Source organism: Balaenoptera physalus (assembly GCF_965194825.1).
Source record: "Balaenoptera physalus genome assembly, chromosome: 7".
NCBI lineage: Eukaryota > Metazoa > Chordata > Mammalia > Artiodactyla > Balaenopteridae > Balaenoptera > Balaenoptera physalus.
In genome coordinates, this window is record NC_138886.1 from 12,510,060 (window position 1) to 12,527,579 (window position 17,520).

At 39.7% G+C, this 17,520-nt stretch overlaps 1 pseudogene across 1 annotated transcript in view; it reads left to right on the plus strand.

Annotated features, from left to right (window-relative positions):
- LOC309663656 (olfactory receptor 1L3-like) overlaps positions 1–10,987 on the plus strand; it is a 68,520-nt pseudogene extending 57,533 nt beyond the window's left edge. The window contains exons 2-4 of the transcript XR_014268425.1: positions 1,264–1,345; positions 4,457–4,529; positions 6,243–10,987. The product of XR_014268425.1 is annotated as an olfactory receptor 1L3-like (transcript). The remainder of the gene's footprint in view (positions 1–1,263; positions 1,346–4,456; positions 4,530–6,242) is intronic.
- The last annotated feature ends 6,533 nt before the right edge of the window (positions 10,988–17,520 follow it).

Consider the following 17,520-nt stretch of genomic DNA (forward strand, 5'->3'; position numbering starts at 1 on the left):
GTATACAGACACTCACTGATTGCAGCATTGTTTGTAATAGTAAAAAATTAGAAACAATCTAAATGTCCATCAATAGGGAATTAGATAAATAATGGTGCAATTTTTCCATAGAAAGAAATAACATGTAATAGTTACAAATAATGAGGTATAGGGTACAAATAATGAGGTATAGGGTACAAATAATGAGGTATAGTTACAAATAGTGAGGTAAGAGTAAGGTAAACATATATATATATATGAATGTGTATATATACAAGTATATATGTTTGTGAATCTGGTGAGATTACCTACCCAGAAAGAAAACCTCCCATTTAAAATAGTTAATTCTAGGAAAGAACAATGGACTGGAGAAGGAAATAATGTATGCCTTTCAGTTTGTGCATATTTGTAATATCTGAATTTTTAAAAAAGGGACATACATTTTTGTATTATTAAAACACTAATCACTAAGAAAAGTGTAATAAAATCTATTGCTCTGGTGTTCATCAAAACTCACCATCACTGAGTTTTGTTTAAACAGCAATAATATCATGTCATGATAAGAAAGAGGTGATATAAAGGAGGTCAGATCAGCAAAGGGACCCTCCATTGAATGTCCTCATTCTCATTTTGGAGAGAAACTAGATAAAGAGGAAACACTCCCCGCATGAAGCAATCTCACCTCTACATAACGTAGAGTTGTCCTTTATCACTATCAACACTTTGGCTTGTTAGCCCACTTTATGGGTGGAGAAACTGTGTCCCCAGAGAGGTTAAGTAACTTGGCCTCGACCACTTCCCTGGTGAGGACAGGACCCCGTACCTAGAAAGTGGTCCAGAGACCATGTTCTCAGCCTCCGCAACAGGCAAGGCATAACCTCGCTTCAGGGAGGAGCCAAGATGCCTGGGTTCCAGTCTTGGCTCTAACAATAAAAATGTCATGCTAAGGTCCTTCCACCCACCAGGCCTCAATTTCCCCCTTCTTTAAGATGAGGGAATTCGACTACACGATCTCCAAGAGTTTCTCCAGCTCAGAGCCCCTCTATGTCTGTTTGAAAGTTGAAGCAATGAGAAATCAAAAAGCACCTTCCAGGAGAGAAGGCTCGTGCTATTCCTGCGTGGGCTCTGCCCCACCCACACGCGGTGAATGAAGTGGAATGCTGCTCTTAAGACAGTGACTTGATGTCCACTGCAATTCTTCCTTACATCTGTTCAAAATCCTAAATGACCATCCAGGCATTCTTTCCTTTTTCAAATATTTATCAGGGGACTTTTATGTTCCAGGCACCGCGCCAGGTTGGGTGGTGTAGCAAAGATCCAGATGCAGTCCACGTCCTTGCACAGCTCAAGTGGGGAAGACAGCCTTGTAAGTACTGAGATTCAGTTCTGTGTTATGTGTGCCGAAGGGGTGTCTGATCCAGAACTGGTGGAGGAAGGACAGGCCAGGATTCTGAAAGGATGGCGTGTCTATTCTGAGTGACCGCCAACCACCAGAGCTAACAAACAGGGAGAATGAGCGTTTCAAACAGATGAAACAGTAAGTTCCCAAGGCAAGAAGAAGGAAAGAATGCTGGCATGAAAGAGAACAGGGAGGGAGGCAAGAGATGAGATGCACAGCCCAGCAGGAGCCAAGCCATAGGATGATCAGTAAGCTCAGGAAGGAGTTGCCCTTTAGTTTGTGGGTAACGGGGAGGCTTATGCAGCAGAAAGTGACTGTTATGGGTTGAACTGTGTCCCCCCCAAAAAAGATATATTGGAGCCCTAGTCCCCAGGCCTCAGAATGTGACCTTATTCGGAGATAGGGTCTTTACAGAGGTAATCAAGTTAAAATGAGGTCGTCAGGGTGGGTCCTAATCCAACATGACTGGCATCCTCATTAAAAGGGGAAATTTGGACACAGAAACACACATGCAAAATGGAAGAGGATGGGAAGGGACACAGGGAGAAGACCACCATCTACAAGCCAAGTAGAGAGGCATGGAGCAGACCCTTCCCTCACAGCCCTCAGAAGGAACTAACCCTGCTGACACTTTGACTGCTGACTTCTAGCCTCCAGAACTGTGAGAAAATAAATTTCCATTGTTTATGCCACTCAAGGCGTGGTACTTTGTTACAGTAGTCCCAGCAAACTAATATAGCGACTTATCCAAATTTGCATTTTAGAATAATTGATCTGCTTACAGTGTTGAGAAGAAATTGAAAGGGGACAAGAATGGCTGCAAGGAGGCTATTTTGGAGGCAGGAGATGATAAAGGTCTCCGTTTGGGCAGTGATGGCAGAGACCCAGAGACGCTGACAGGCAACATCTCCAGGATGTGATCATAGGTTAGGTGTGGGAAATGAGAGGAAGTGAGGAATCAAGGGCAGTGTCTGGTCCAGGTTTGTAGCTCAGGTAAACATGTGGCCAGAGCCAAGTCTAGTCAACCACCCCATCAAGAATCACAGGCACAAGTTCTACACAGACAGGCAACTTGGGGATACATGTCATTGTCACCTCCATCATCTTAACACCCAATTCTGACTTTTATCTTGAGGTACCCCCAGCCTCATCAATGCCAGGAATGACTTCATTTCCTCCACAAACATTTCTTTTTTTATTTTTTTGGCTGCGTTGGGTCTTCATTGCTGCGCCTGGGCTTTCTCTAGTTGCGGCGAGTAGGGACTACTCTTTGTTGCGGTGCGCGGGCTTCTCATTGCGGTGGTTTCTCTTGTTGTGGAGCACAGGCTCTAGGCGCATGGGCCTCAGTAGGTGTGGCACACAGCTTCAGTAGTTGTGGCTCGCGGGCTCTAGAGCGCAGGCTCAGTAGTTGTGGCACACGGGCTTAGTTGCTCCACAGCATGTGAGATTTTCCCAGACCAGGGCTTGAACCCTTGTTTCCTGTATTGGCAGGCGGATTCTTAACCACTGCGCCACCACGGAAGTCCCCACAAACATTTCTTGACCACTCACAATGTGCTAGACACTGCACTAAGCTCTGGGGATAGAATGGTGAGGGAAAGGAAACAGATTCCTGTGTATTAGGTGAAGAAGAAGACAAACATCAATCATATTAATAAATGAATAATTACAGACTGTGATAAATGCCATAAAGGAAGGGAAAGGAATGCCATGGGAGCATAGAACAGGGTGACTTGACCCAGAAAAAGTATTGGCTGAGCTGATATCCAAAGGAAGATAGAGAGGAAAAGCGTGCTGGGCAAGGACCATAAAAGGCCAATGTCGGAAGGATCTTAACACACTTGAGGAATAGGATGCAGCCCTTGGGGAAAAGAGTCATGAGATGAGGCTGGAGGGGAATAGGAACTCAATACATATTAAATGAAGGGAGGCTTCGTGCTGGATTGAGTAGCCTCTCCGCAAAATTTATATTCACCCAAAACTTCAGAATATGACCTAATTTGACAGTAGGATCTTTGTAGAGGTAATCAAGTTAAGATGAGGTTATACTGGAGTCAGGCACCCAAAGGCTGGTATCTTTCTAAAAAGAGAGAAATCTGGACACAGACACAGAGAGGAGAAGGCTGTGTGAAGACACGGAGGAAAGATGGCCATACGAAGACAGAGGCAGAGATTGACGTGATGCATCTTCAAGCCAAGGAGCACCAAGGATTGCCCACAACCACCAGAAGCTAGGCAAGAGATCTGGAGCAAAATCTCCCTCAGAGTCTCCAGAAGGAACCAACCCTGCCAACAACTCAATTTTGAATTTCTAGCCTCCAGAACTGTGAGAAAATGCATTTTTATTGTTTTAAGCCACCGGTTTGTGGTACTTTGTTACATCAGCCCTAGGAGACAAACACAGACTTTAACCTAAAAAGTTAGGTGATCAAATTTTTATTGTTAAAAGATCATTGTGGCTACAGGGCAGAGAATGATGGGGGGGGGGGTGCATCAAGAGGAGACATAGGAACAACGTATATCATTTTGATGACACGGCAATAATCTAGGTAGGAAATGATGGCTTTCAACAGAGTGCTGGCGGGGGAGAGGAAAAGAATTGCAAGATTCAAGAGATATTTAGGAGGCAAACCCATGGAGATCCCTGAAGAAACAAAGCCCACATGATGGGTACTATATAGAATGGATAAAAATGGGAAAATCATTGATTCCAGCAACACCTACCCACCATGCTTCTAGCTTTAGTCTCCTCTGTTTTCATAGCCAAAGTCCTTTCCCTTCTCTGCATTTAGTCTAGCTCCGCCTCTCCTTCCCCTGCTGCTAGTTTCTTCTTTATCAAACATTTCCCAGTCATCCTGTTGACATATCGTGTTTGTGGTTTACAAACTGGTTTCACACCCATGTTCCTTGCTTTTCTCTTGAGAGCCGGTTTTATTTTGTCTTATGGATGTGGAAAGTGAAACTCAGAGCTGTGAAGGGATTCTGCCAAAGACACATTGTGAGTAGATAGTGGAGCCAAGATTTGAACCCACATCTTCTGTCTCTATATCCTGAATATTTCCCTCTGCCCTGCCACAGATACACAGCTCCACAGATACACATCTTCCAGCCCACACAAGGCTTGAGAGAGTTCCTGTGTCTAGCAATTATGGTAAGAGACTACATGTAACATTGATTTTGCAAGCCTGTCATCACTGGAATAAAGATGTTACAGTGGAAAATTTCACAGTGAAAAACAACACCCCTGCACATTTGTTTCTGGCATAAACTTTTGAAGCTTTGTGAAAGCATTTTGTGTTTCAAACCATCCTGATTGGGATCCAGGCTCTGGCCTTTCTGGGCTGCGTGATCTTGAGGAAAGCACTTAACACATCTAACCTCAATTTTCTTTTTTTTTTTTTTTAACTGGGAATACTGTTTTATTAAGTTAGTTAGTGAAGGCCTATCCAATAACAGCATTTAATCAAATTATAAACAAAAGAAAGCTAATGTTGCAATAGTCATTTCACTCAAGATATTATATATGGCAACATAATAGGAGTGAAGAATAATTACACAAAAAGGTAAAAGGAACAATCTAAAAATAAGATACAACAACCATGAACTATCCACAGAGATCCTGTTATGGAAGTTGCATGATTAAGAACATGAAATTCCGTAATTAACCTCAATTTTCTTATCTGTTAAAAGGGAATGTTGTTGAGAACCAGATCAGAGAGTTTTTTTGTGTAATATACATATAGTATTTAGCTCACTGCCTAATACATAGTAAGGCTTAATAGGTCTTAGGCATAACTATTATTTCTCTTAATTGCATACTCATTTTCAAATCATACAAAGCACAAATAAATATTTCTCCTACAAAATCTCATAAACTCAGGTGAATGGTGGTCAAACAATGAAAAAATATGAAGGCTATGAGATTTTTGCAAAGAAATACAGAATAATTGTTTTCAAGAGCATCCAAGCACACCTGACAGAAGAGAGGATTTGAGCAGGAAGTAAAGGAAGAAGTGAAGTGGGTGGTGGAGCAGGAGAAGGGGAGGCGGAGAAGGGAGGTATTTACTATCCCAGATTACAGAAAAGGACACCAAGAATCAGAGATGTTAGGTAATCAGCCCGAGACCACACAGCCAGAAAGTGAAGGAGCTGATTTCAAAATGCATGCTCTTAGCAAAGCCACCACACGATGCTTGTTGCTTTCCAGTGCCTCTGTCACTACACCTGTAGCATTTTATTACACTTATTTGTTTAAAAGTTTGTCTTTCCTACCAGACTCTAAGCACCTTAAGAATAAGAACTGAGAATTACTCATCTTTATGATCTCAGTGTTGGGTTCCCAGTGAGTGTTTAATACAATGATGCTGAATAATTGTGAGAGCATTAAATCCTCAACATCTAAGAATGTTTTAATACATAGGTTCATATATAATATAGCTTTTTGACCAGGTTTGAATTAAAATATTGGCTCTGAAATGGTGACTATAAACAGTGTTCCTATGTCAGCATTCATCTTATTTATGATTCACTGAGTTGTTTGGTTTTTTATTTATTTGTTTTGTTTTGTTTGCAAGGATGGTAGAAAGATGAGCTTCAACCTGACATATCTAATAAGTATTTGTGGGGAACTAGAGAAATATGCATCCCTGAAGTACACCTGGGATTCTTTCTGAAAGGAAATCCACTCTCTAACGTCCTTGCATTTAACACAGGTTAAACTTTATTGTTCAAGTTATTTTTGTGGACTGTGGAAAGGAAGACAGAATCATGGACCCTTTATAGGAATCCTAGGAGAGATAGGAATAAACTGAAACTTGTTGAATTGAAAAATCTAAGATATTTCTATATTCATTTGCATATGCAGGACCATGGAGAGAGCTAACTAAACCTGCAGTGTCTCTGAGTTCACCCTCCTGGGACTCTCCTCCCAGCCCGAGAACCAGAAGCCACTCTTTGCCCTATTCTTCATCATGTGCATGGTCACCATGGTGGGAAATTTTCTTATCATCCTGGCCATCCACTCTGACACTCAGCTCCAGACACCCATGTATTTTTTCCTTAGCATTTTATCTTTTTTGATGTTTGCTACACAACAACCATCGTTCCCAAGATGCTGGTGAACTTTCTGTCAAAGAAGAAGTCCATCTCCTATGCTGAGTGTATGACCCAGATGTATTTCTTCTTGGCTTTTGCCAACACAGAAATTTACCTCCTGGCAGCCATGGCCATTGACCGCTGTGTGGCCATCTGTGACCCCTTCCACTATGTCACTACCATGAGCTACTGCCCTTGTGTCCTACTGGTGGCCTTCTCCTGTTCCATGTCTCACCTCCATTCCTCTTACTGGTTCTCCTGATAAATAGTCTTCTCTTTCGTGACTCCAGTATTATCCACCACATCTTCTGTGACATCAACCCTCTGCTGAAATTGTCCTGCTCCTCTACATTTTTCAATGAAATTGTAATTAACACAGAAGGACTGATAACCTTGGTGACCCCCTTTATGTGCGTTATCATCTCTTACCTATGAATCTTCATTGCTGTTCTTAAGATCCCCTCAGCTGCTGGGAAACATAAAGATTTCTCTACCTGTGGCTCCTACCTCGCCATGGTGACTCTCTTTTATGGAAGCATTATTTATGTTTATTTCCGACCCCTGTCCTCCTATACCATCAAGGACCAAGTGGCAATAGTCATCTACACAGTTCTGTTCTCCATGCTGAACCCTTTTTTCTACAGCCTGAAGAACAAAGACATGAAGAGGGGACTGAGGAAGCTGATGAGCAGGAGGGTGTCCTAGGCAGCACCCCCATGGGCATGCTCAGGGCACCCCTGCGGGACCTCATTTCTGATGATTCCCGGTGTGTACATCAAGCTACTGGAGGTTAGCATACCTAAGCCAAGAGTCCATAAGAAATGGTGTAAATGGCAAGACTAGAATATTACACACAGTCTTATTTATTTATAGTAGAATTATATAAGTATATGATATATATTAATATATATCTTATATATATATACCCACCAATCAAAGCCACCTTATTAGGGCCCCCTGATTGGCCCAGAGTCTTTGCACACATTCCTCTTTCCCCCCTCCCATTCTCTTTTCTCACTCACTCCTTCCAAGTGCAGCTGAAAACTAATGTTTTTCTTTAATTTCTCTTGACTGAGTATCTCCTTATTCAATCAATCATGGGCACAGAATGGCAGATTACATGGGGATATATGAAACCTAGAGATAGGTAAGGGGAAAACTTTCTCCTTCCAGAGCTCTTGAGAGGCAACTGGGCTCTGACCATAAGCACGAAAAGGCCTCCATATTTAAGAACATGAAATGTCTTGGTCCACGTGGAGACAGGCTAGCAGCTGGCCTGATGAGTAGGAAAAGTTAGGGCCTGTGCTATATTTGGAAGTTAGTTTCTATGGTATAATTCTTCAATAAAATATTATTAACAGGTGTAGCCTTTTCTTTACTGTACTCTGGCCACCTGGGGAAGATTCTATGCCCATTCATGACACAAAATGGAATAGGGTGCAGCAGTGTTTCCTTCCTTCTGGCCAGACTGGGAGGTCTGCAAAAGCTTCTGGCCACACCAGAGTCTAGCAGCAAAACTGCAAGGATCAGCTCATGATTCTCTGAGGCCAGGACTGGGGAAACACTCAGAAAAATCTGGAAAACAGGGAGATGCATCCTTCTAGGTCCCATCCTAGACTAGGTGAGTCAGAATCTCCAGAGGAGAGGCTCAGGGATTTTTAACAAGCTTCTCAGATGATCTGAGGCAACTGGCTCTATACCATGTTGTGGAACTGCATTTAGGAATGACCACTCTACACCAGGATGTCTACAGCTACATGGACAAGGAGAGGGGCTCTGCAAGGCAGAGAAGACAGAAAGTATCAGAACTCAGTAGCTTGAACTCCACTTTAATTGCCCCTAACTGTCCCTTAATTGCTGTTACAGTATAAAAGTAGACCTGCCAGCACCCTAGTGGACATCTCTACTGTCCTTCTCCCATTTGCCTTCCCAACCCTGCTGCCTCCATCATGATTCCTTAGATCCACTTTTTATTTCTCTGCCCAACCTCTACTGGGCCACTCGTTTTAAGTGCAAACTGCCCAAAGACCACACACTCTATTATGCCCCGAAGAAAGATGAGCATTTATAAAAACCATGACTCATCATAAAAGTCAAATTACATGCAATATATACTCTTTCAGAAGGAAGAAAAACTTATAATTCATTTAGAAAGATTGTTTACAAAAAGATGGTTTATGTTTATCCTCAGGAGTAATTAGGAAAATACAACTCAGAACCACGGTGAAATATTATTTCACACACAACAGATGGACAAGAAAAACAATATTTCTGGCAATTCTGAGTGTTGGTGAGTGTAGGGAACAATGAAAGACTCTTGACAGTGTACAAAGGAGTATACAAAGGAGTATAACTTGATTTAGTCACTTTGGAGAGCAATTGCCCTTATTTTTCATACTAAAATTGAATATGTACATTCCTAGTGAGATGACAGTTTGAGCTGTAGGTATAACAAGATAGTTTCACTGCTCTAAAAATGCCCTGTATTTCACCTATTCATCTCCTCCCACCAAAAAAAAAAGCCAAACAACAAAAACAAAACCCCTCTGGCAACCACTGATATTTTTAACTGTCTCTACAAGTTTTGCCTTTTCCAGAATGTCATATAGTTGTAATCATAGAATATGTAGCCTTTTCAGACTGACTTCTTTTACCTAGCAATATGCACTTAATGTTCTTCTATCTCTTTTTGTGACTTGATAGCTAATTTCTTTTTATTGCTCAATAATATTTCATTGTATAGATGTACCACAGTTTGATTATCCTTTCACCTATTGGTTGTTTCCAGTTTGGGGCAATATTATGAATAAAGATGCTGTAAACATTCATGTGTAAGAATATTTGGTTTTTAATAGTGAAAAACTGGAAATAGCCCAACTGTCCATCAGCAGGCAGATGGACAAAAAATTGTAGTATAGCCATTTATATGAAATATACAGGATCTCACCTTATTGTGATTGTGAATGGGATCATTTCTTTAAATCCACACCCACTGTACAATGTGAAGCACCTTTCAAGTCCTTATAGAGCAAGTATCTTGAATTATATAGAAACCAAGATGGCTTTGCTTTATAGAGCTAGAAGTGAGCCATCAAGATATTATCTGAGGGGCTTCCCTGGTGGCGCAGTGGTTGAGAATCTGCCTGCCAATGCAGGGGACACGGGTTTGAGCCCTGGTCTGGGAAGATCCCACATGCCGCAGAGCAACTAGGCCCGTGAGCCACAACTACTGAGCCTGCGCGTCTGGAGCCTGTGCTCCACAACGGGAGAAGCCGCGATGGTGAGAGGCCCATGCACCGCGATGAAGAGTGGCCCCCACTTGCCACAACTAGAGAAAGCCCTCGCACAGAAACGAAGACCCAACACAGCCAAAAATAAATAAATAAATAAATAAATAAATAAATAAATAAATAAATAAATAAAAAGATATTATCTGAGATCTGGGCCTCTATAAATTCTTGTACCAAGTTCATGCCTCAAATAATGCAATGGACTGAATGCTTATGTTCCCCCCAAATTCATATGTTGGAATCCTAACCCCCCATGTGATGGTATTTGGAGGTGGGACCTTTGGGAGATAATTAGGTTATGAGGGTGAAGCCCTCATAAATGAGTTTAGTGCCCTTATAAAAGAGAGCCCAGAGATCTTCCTTCCTCCTTTTACCATATAAGAACACAACAAGAAGACAGCCACCTATGAACCAGGAAGACAGCCTTCACCAGACATCAATCCTGCTGGCACTTTCATCTTGGACTTTCCAGCCTCCAGAACTATGAGAAATAAATATTTGTTGTTAAAGCAATCCAGTCTATGGTATTTTTGCTATAGAAGCCCAAATAGACTAAGAAACGTAAGTATCTCTAGAATCTGTCCATATCCATGTTTCTGTCTAGGATGAAAAGAGGCTGAAAAGCTAAGGGAGAACCCACCACACACATTGCCCACTTCAACAGGCATAGGTGCACTGGGTCTGCTTGAAGGCTTAGGGAAGAGCAAAAGAGCTAAAGTAAACCCCACATTTAGTCATATCCTAAGCTGTTCTTGAGGGAGTTGTATTCATGCCCTCATATCATTTTAAGCCAATAGTAAACTGGATCTAACTAAAACCACAACAAAGCCCAGACCTTGTTCAACTGTAGATTAGATTAACTCCATTTCCCACAAAAAACAGGTTGTCTTTTTTGAGACAGAAATATTATGTATTTATTCTCTACAGTCATTTTGCACATGTGAGAAAGTAAGGTGTGACCCATATTTCAGGAGAGAAAATAGTCAATGTAACAAGACCCATATGTTAAAGGGCCCTTATGTGAGAATTATCAGAGAGGGACTTTAATATGACTATAATAAAAATGTTAAATGATATAATGGAAAAGATAGGCAATATGCATGAACAGATGGAGTGTTTCAGAAGAGAAAATGAAATTTTTTACAGTTTTTTTTAATAAAAGAGACATGTAAATGTTACAAGTAAAAAATACAATATTGGATATGAAGAATTCTTTTGATGTGCTTATCAGCAGACTGAAAACAGTTGAAAAAACCCAGTGAATTTGCAGACATGTCAATAGAAATTACACAAGCTGAAGATATTCTGTAGGGAAAAACAGAGCATCTGAGGTAAGTGGGACAATAGAAGAAGGTCTAACATATCAAAAATTGAAGTTCGAGGGACTTACCTGGCAGTCCAGTGGTTAAGACTTCACCTTCCAATTCAAGGGGTGCAGGTTCAATCCCTGGTTGGGGAGCTAAGATCTCACATGCTTCAAGGCCAAAAAACATAAAACAGAAGCAATATTGTAGCAAATTCAATAAAGACTTTGAAAATGGTCCACATTTTTTTAAATCTTAAAAAAAAAAAAAAAACAAGTTCGAGGCAAGGAGAGAGAAAATGTGGGAGAAGAAATATTTGAAGAGATAATGGTTAAGAATTTTCCCACAGATCCAAAAAGTTCAATGAAATCCAAGTAGAATAACCACAAAGAAAACCATATGTAGGCCTACTGTAGTCAAACTGCTGAAAACCAAATCTAAGGAGATAATCTCGAAATGACCAGAGGAAACAAGACATATTCCACGAAAGGAAAAAAAAGATAAGAAGATAAAAATAATCTCTGAGTTTTTATTAGAAACACAGAAAGTCAGAAGACAATGGAACATCAACTTTAAAGAAGCGAAAACAAAACAAAACAAACAAACAAAAAAACCTTGTCAGCCTAGAATTCTATATCCAGCAAAAATAGCCTTCATATCTGAAGACAAATGAAGATATTTTTATATAGACAAAAACAAAGATAATGTGTTTACACCAGACCCAAGCAAGATAAACTAAAAGAAGTTATTAGGCTGAAAGTGTAAATAACATCAGATAGAAATCTGGAAATACAGGAAGGAAAGAAAAGCACTAGAGAGAACAAAAATGTAGGTAAATATAACAGAACTTTTAAATATATATAATTATATATTTACAATTATACAGAGATAAATTATAAATATGTTAATAATTATAAAGTCTTTAAATCTCTTTAGACAGCTGTTGACTCTTTTCTAGGCACAAGTCCTTGTTAAGTCCTTCAGCTTTATAAAGGAATAATATACTAATAATAACATCATTTATTGAGTATTTACTATGCACTAGTATTTACTATGTGTCAAATACTTTACGTTTATTATCTTATTTAATTTCCACAAGAACCCTACAAGATAGGTACAAATATTATTCCTATTTTACATATAAGACCCCTGAGACTTGGTGAAATTTCATAACTTACTTATGTCCACACAGTTAGTAGAGTTATGGGGTTAGGATTTAAAACATCCATTTGGCCCAAAACCCTGCTCTCAATACTACAATGTGTTACTTGACTGTTACTCTAAATAAGACTCATCTATATTCAACTAACAATAAAAACCAGTCATAGCTGAAGCACCAACCAGGGAATAATATTTAGAGCTCACTGACACTTAGTGTTTATCAAAAGTTTAACTAAAGGAAAAATTATTTAGAGAAGATTGCCCAAAGGACATGTATACCATCCATACTTTCTCACAAATCTAAAATCCAATATAGGGACTTCTCTGGTGGACCAGCAGTTAAGACTCCGTGCTTCCACTGCAAGGGGTGTGGGTTCGACCCCTGGTGGGGAACTAAGATCCCACATGTTGCGTGGTGCGGCCAAAAAAATATATAAAAAACTTAAAAGTAAATAAAATAGGGACTTTCCTGGTGGTGCAGTGGTTAAGAATCTGCCGGCCAATGCAGGGAACACGGGTTTGAACCCTGGTCCGGGAACATCCCACATGCCACAGAGCAACTAAGCCCGTGAGCCACAACTACTGAGCCCGTGTGCTGCAACTACTGAAGCCTGCACTCCTAGACCCCGTGCTCCACAACAAGAGAAGCCACTGCAATGAGAAGCCCATGCACTGCACTGAAGAGTAGCCCCCGCTTGCCGCAACTAGAGAAAGCCTGCACAGAAACGAAGACCCGACGCAGCCAAATAAGTAAATAAATAAATCTTTAAAAAAAAAAAAAATCCAATGTATCGTCAACCCAGATCACTGGAGACCTGAAGATCTAGACGACATTATTTTTGCCTCCAAACTATTGTTTATGTGAATTTTTATGCGCCAATGTGATTTCCAAAAGCCTATATTGAAGCTGATTAAAAGAAAGCCCATGGATTGTGTCTGTTCTTAGAACACAGATATTAGTATTTCATCTAAGCAACTGGGTTTTTTTAATTAATTTATTTATTTATTTATTTATTTATTTATGGCTGTGTTGGGTCTTCGTTTCTGTGCAAAGGCTTTCTCTAGTTGTGGCAAGCGGGGGCCACTCTTCATCACGGTGCGCGGGCCTCTCACTATCGTGGCCTCTCTTGTTGCGGAGCACAGGCTCCAGACGCGCAGGCTCAGTAGTTGTGGCACACGGGCCTAGTCGCTCCGTGGCATGTGGGATCTTCCCAGGCCAGGGCTCGAACCCGTGTCCCCTGCATTGGCAGGCAGACTCTCAACCACTGTGCCACCAGGGAAGCCCTAAGCAACTGGTTTATTTTTATCTTTGGTCACTCTGAACTCTGTGACTGACCAGAAAGATTGGAGTCAAATCTAAGTCTCGCCCGTAACAAGGGTCATTACCATCTGCATTTTCAGAGTCATTCCTGGCTCAATTTTATGTTCCCACCCTTGTTTATTCCTTCTTTTGCTCTTGTCTAATATTATTTTCAGTTTACCTTATCTCGTGTTTTATATGTCCTTCCAAGCTGCCTTAAACTCTTCAGAAATAAGATCTACTATAAACATAAATAATTTTAAGTCAGAGAAGAAAACACACCAAAATGGAAAAACAATCATTATCTCTGGGTAGTGGAAGTATAGATTTTTAAAATTTGGTTCTTCATAAAGGATACCAAACTCTGACCATAAACATCATTTCTTTTATAAATATAAAAACATTTTTAAATTACAGACAAACTGTAAAATTCCATTTAGTTTTTTAAATTTCACATATTGGTAAAAGTGTGGTCCACTAGTGGTGGTTAAAAGTGAAGATGGAGACATTTGGGGTGGGGGGTGGGGGGGAGAATGTGATAGTTAATTTTATGTGTCAACTAGGCTGAGTCACAGTATTTGGTCAAACATTGTTCTGGATGTTTCTGTGAAGGTATTTGGGGGATGAGATTAACATTTAATCATTAAATCAGTGCACTGAGTAAAGCACATTATCCTCTATAATGTGGGTGGGCATCATCCAATCAGTTGAGATCTTAATAGAACAAAGCAAAGACCAACCTCCCCATAGCAAGAAGAAATTGTCAACCGACTCCTTTGACTAGAATTGCAACTGTTCCCTCAGTCTCCAGCCTGCCTGCCTACCCTAAAGATTTTGGATTTACCAAGCCTCCACAATAAATAAAATAATAAGTCCCTCTTAAATCACTGGATAGATAGGTAGATATAGAGATATATCTTGTTGGTTCTGTTTCTCTAGAGAATTCTGACTAATACAGAGATATACCATGTTCATGGATCAGAAGACTCAATAGAGTTAATATTTCAATTATCCTCTAGTTTATCCATGGCAGGAGTCAGTAATTTTTTTTCTGTAAATAGCTATATAGTAAACACTTTAGGCTTTATAGGTCATATGGTTTCTGTTACAACTACTCATGTCTTCCACTGTAGCGCAAAAGCAGCCATAGACAATACAAAAACAAATGAGCATGACAGTGTCCTAATAAAATTTTATAGGCACTGAAATTTGAATTTCATATAATTTTCATGTATTACAAAATGTTAATCTCCTTTTTATTTTTTTCAACCTTTTAAAAACGCAAAAACCATTCTTAGCTGGCAGACTGTACAAAAATCAAAATGGGCCAGATTTAGGACATGAGTCATAGTTTGCCAACTTCTGATCTATTGGCTCAATGCAATCTCAATCAAAATTCTAGCATGCTTTACACCTTAAATATATACCATTTTTATTTGTCAAAAGTAAATAAATAAAAAATATTAAAGGCCAAAAGTTATTTTAATTCTACCAGTCTTTTTTTGTAGAAATTGAAAAACTTATTCTAAAATGTATATGGAAATGCCAAAGAAACTAGAAAAACCAAAATAAATTTGAGAAAAAATAAGGAGGAGGGGGGACTCACACAACCTACCTCACACTTCAAGACTTACTAAGCTACAATAACGAACACAGTGTGTTTTTGGTTTTATAGATCAATGAAACAGAAGAGTTAAGAAATAAATCCACACATATATGGGCAACTGATTTTTGGCAAAAGTGTCACAGCAATTCAATAGAGAAAGTGTGGGGTTTTTTTTTTTTTAAACAATTGGTGCTGGAACAATTGGATACCCATATGCCAAAAAAAAAAAAAAAAGCTAAAATCCTTACACCATATACAAAAATTAATTCAACATGGCTTAAATTTAAGAGCTAAGTATATAAAACTTCTAGAAGAAAACATAGAGAAGAACTTTGTAACCTTGGATTAGGCAAAGCTTTTTTTCAATAAGTAACAAAGAGCACAAAACATAATAGAAAAAATTGATAAAATCAGTTTCATTAAATTTTAAAACATCTGCTATTTGAAGGATACTCTTTAGAGAATGTGAAGACAGCCACAGGCTGTGAGAAAATGTTTGTAAAAACACATATCTGATAAAAACGTGTATCCAGAATAGATAAGGAGCTCTCAAAATTAAGACAACCTGATTAAACAATGGACAAGATATCTAGACAGTTAACCAAAGAAGACCTATAGATGGCAGATAAGCAAATGAAAAGATGTTCAACCTCATTAGTCATTAGGGAAATGCAAATTAGAACCACAATGAGATATCACTACACATCCACTATGGCTAAAATTTTAAAGACTGACAATACCAAGTCCTGAGCATCTGGAAATCTCATTCATTACAAAATGGAATCGTTGCTTAAAATGGTTTGACAGTTTCTTAAAATGTTTAACATACCCCTACCATACAACCCAGAAATCCCACTCCTAGGTATTTAACCAAAAGAAATGAAAAATGTGCTTACACAAAGAAATGTATGCCAATGTTTTATAGCATCTTTATTTATAGTAGCCAAAAATTGAAGACAGTCTAGGAACTGATGAATGGATCAACAAATTATGGTATATCTATACAGGGAATAATACTCAGCAGTAAACAGGAATGAACTATGATCATGCAACAACTTGGATGAATCTCAAAAGCAGTATACAGAGTGAAAGAAGCTAAACAAACAAACAAACAAAGCTATATACTGTATGATCCTATTTATATGACATTCGGGGGAAAAAAAACAGGAAATCATATTAGTGTTTGTCTGGAGCTGGGAGTGAGAGAAGAAAAATGACTACAAAGGGGTAAGAAAGAGGGCTTCCCTGGTGGCGCAGTGGTTGAGAATCTGCCTGCCAATGCAGGGGACACGGGTTCGAGACCTGGTCTGGGAAGATCCCACATGCCGCGGAGCAACTAGGCCCATGAGCCACAACCACTGAGCCTGAGCGTCTGGAGCCTGTGCTCCGCAGCAGGAGAGGCCGCGATAGTGAGAGGCCCGCGCATCGCGATGAAGAGTGGTCCCCACTCGCTGCAACTAGAGGAAGCCCTCGCACAGAAACGAAGACCCAAAACAGCCAAAAATAAATAATAAATAAATAATAAATAAATTCAAAAAAAAAAAAAGGGGTAAGAAAGAAATGTCCAAGGTGATGAAAATGTTCTATATCTTGATTGTGATTATTACATAACAGCATACATTTGTCAAAACTCATCAATAAAATACTTAACATGGATAAATTTTATGGTGCATAAATTATACTTTATGTACAATAAAACCTCACCTTAAAAAATAAAACACTGTAGAATATAAAGATAGTCATATTTTAGACCTTGGGTTAGAGAAATGTTTCTTAAGTAAGATCAAAATGCACTGACAAAACATTGATAAAGCCAGCTCACCACTAAAGCCAAAAGCTTTGCAATGGTCTACAAGGTCCTACACGAACTGGTCCTCTGACCACTCTGGTCTCATCTCCTGCCTCTTTCTGCTCATTCAGTCCAGTCCATTTGTCCTTTTATTATTCCTCAAACACATCAGGCACACTTCTGCCTCAGGGCTTTCACCAATCCCATCTTATAATTGCAGGTCTCCATCAACACAAAGGAAATTAGAAGGGATGACTACAGCCATGCAAGACCCACCCTCCAACTTGGTGCCTCAATTCCAGATATAATTCCAGACCAGACCCAGATAGGCCCGACTTGTCCGATCTGGAAATGGGACAGATGAACCTGAGAAAGGATCTCTGTCCCTGCAGTACTTTGAGTTGGTGATGACCAAAGACTATGTTTCCACTGAGACACCATGCTTAATTCTTAATCACCCACTCATTTAGGAGAAGCCAAACTTTTAACTACAGATGTCACTTAATTAAACCACAAAGAATTTCCCTGAGTGGCTAATTAGTACAGAAGCAAGGTAGCCAGGGGATTTTCAAATGGAGTTTCTCTGGGGCCTTGTTAA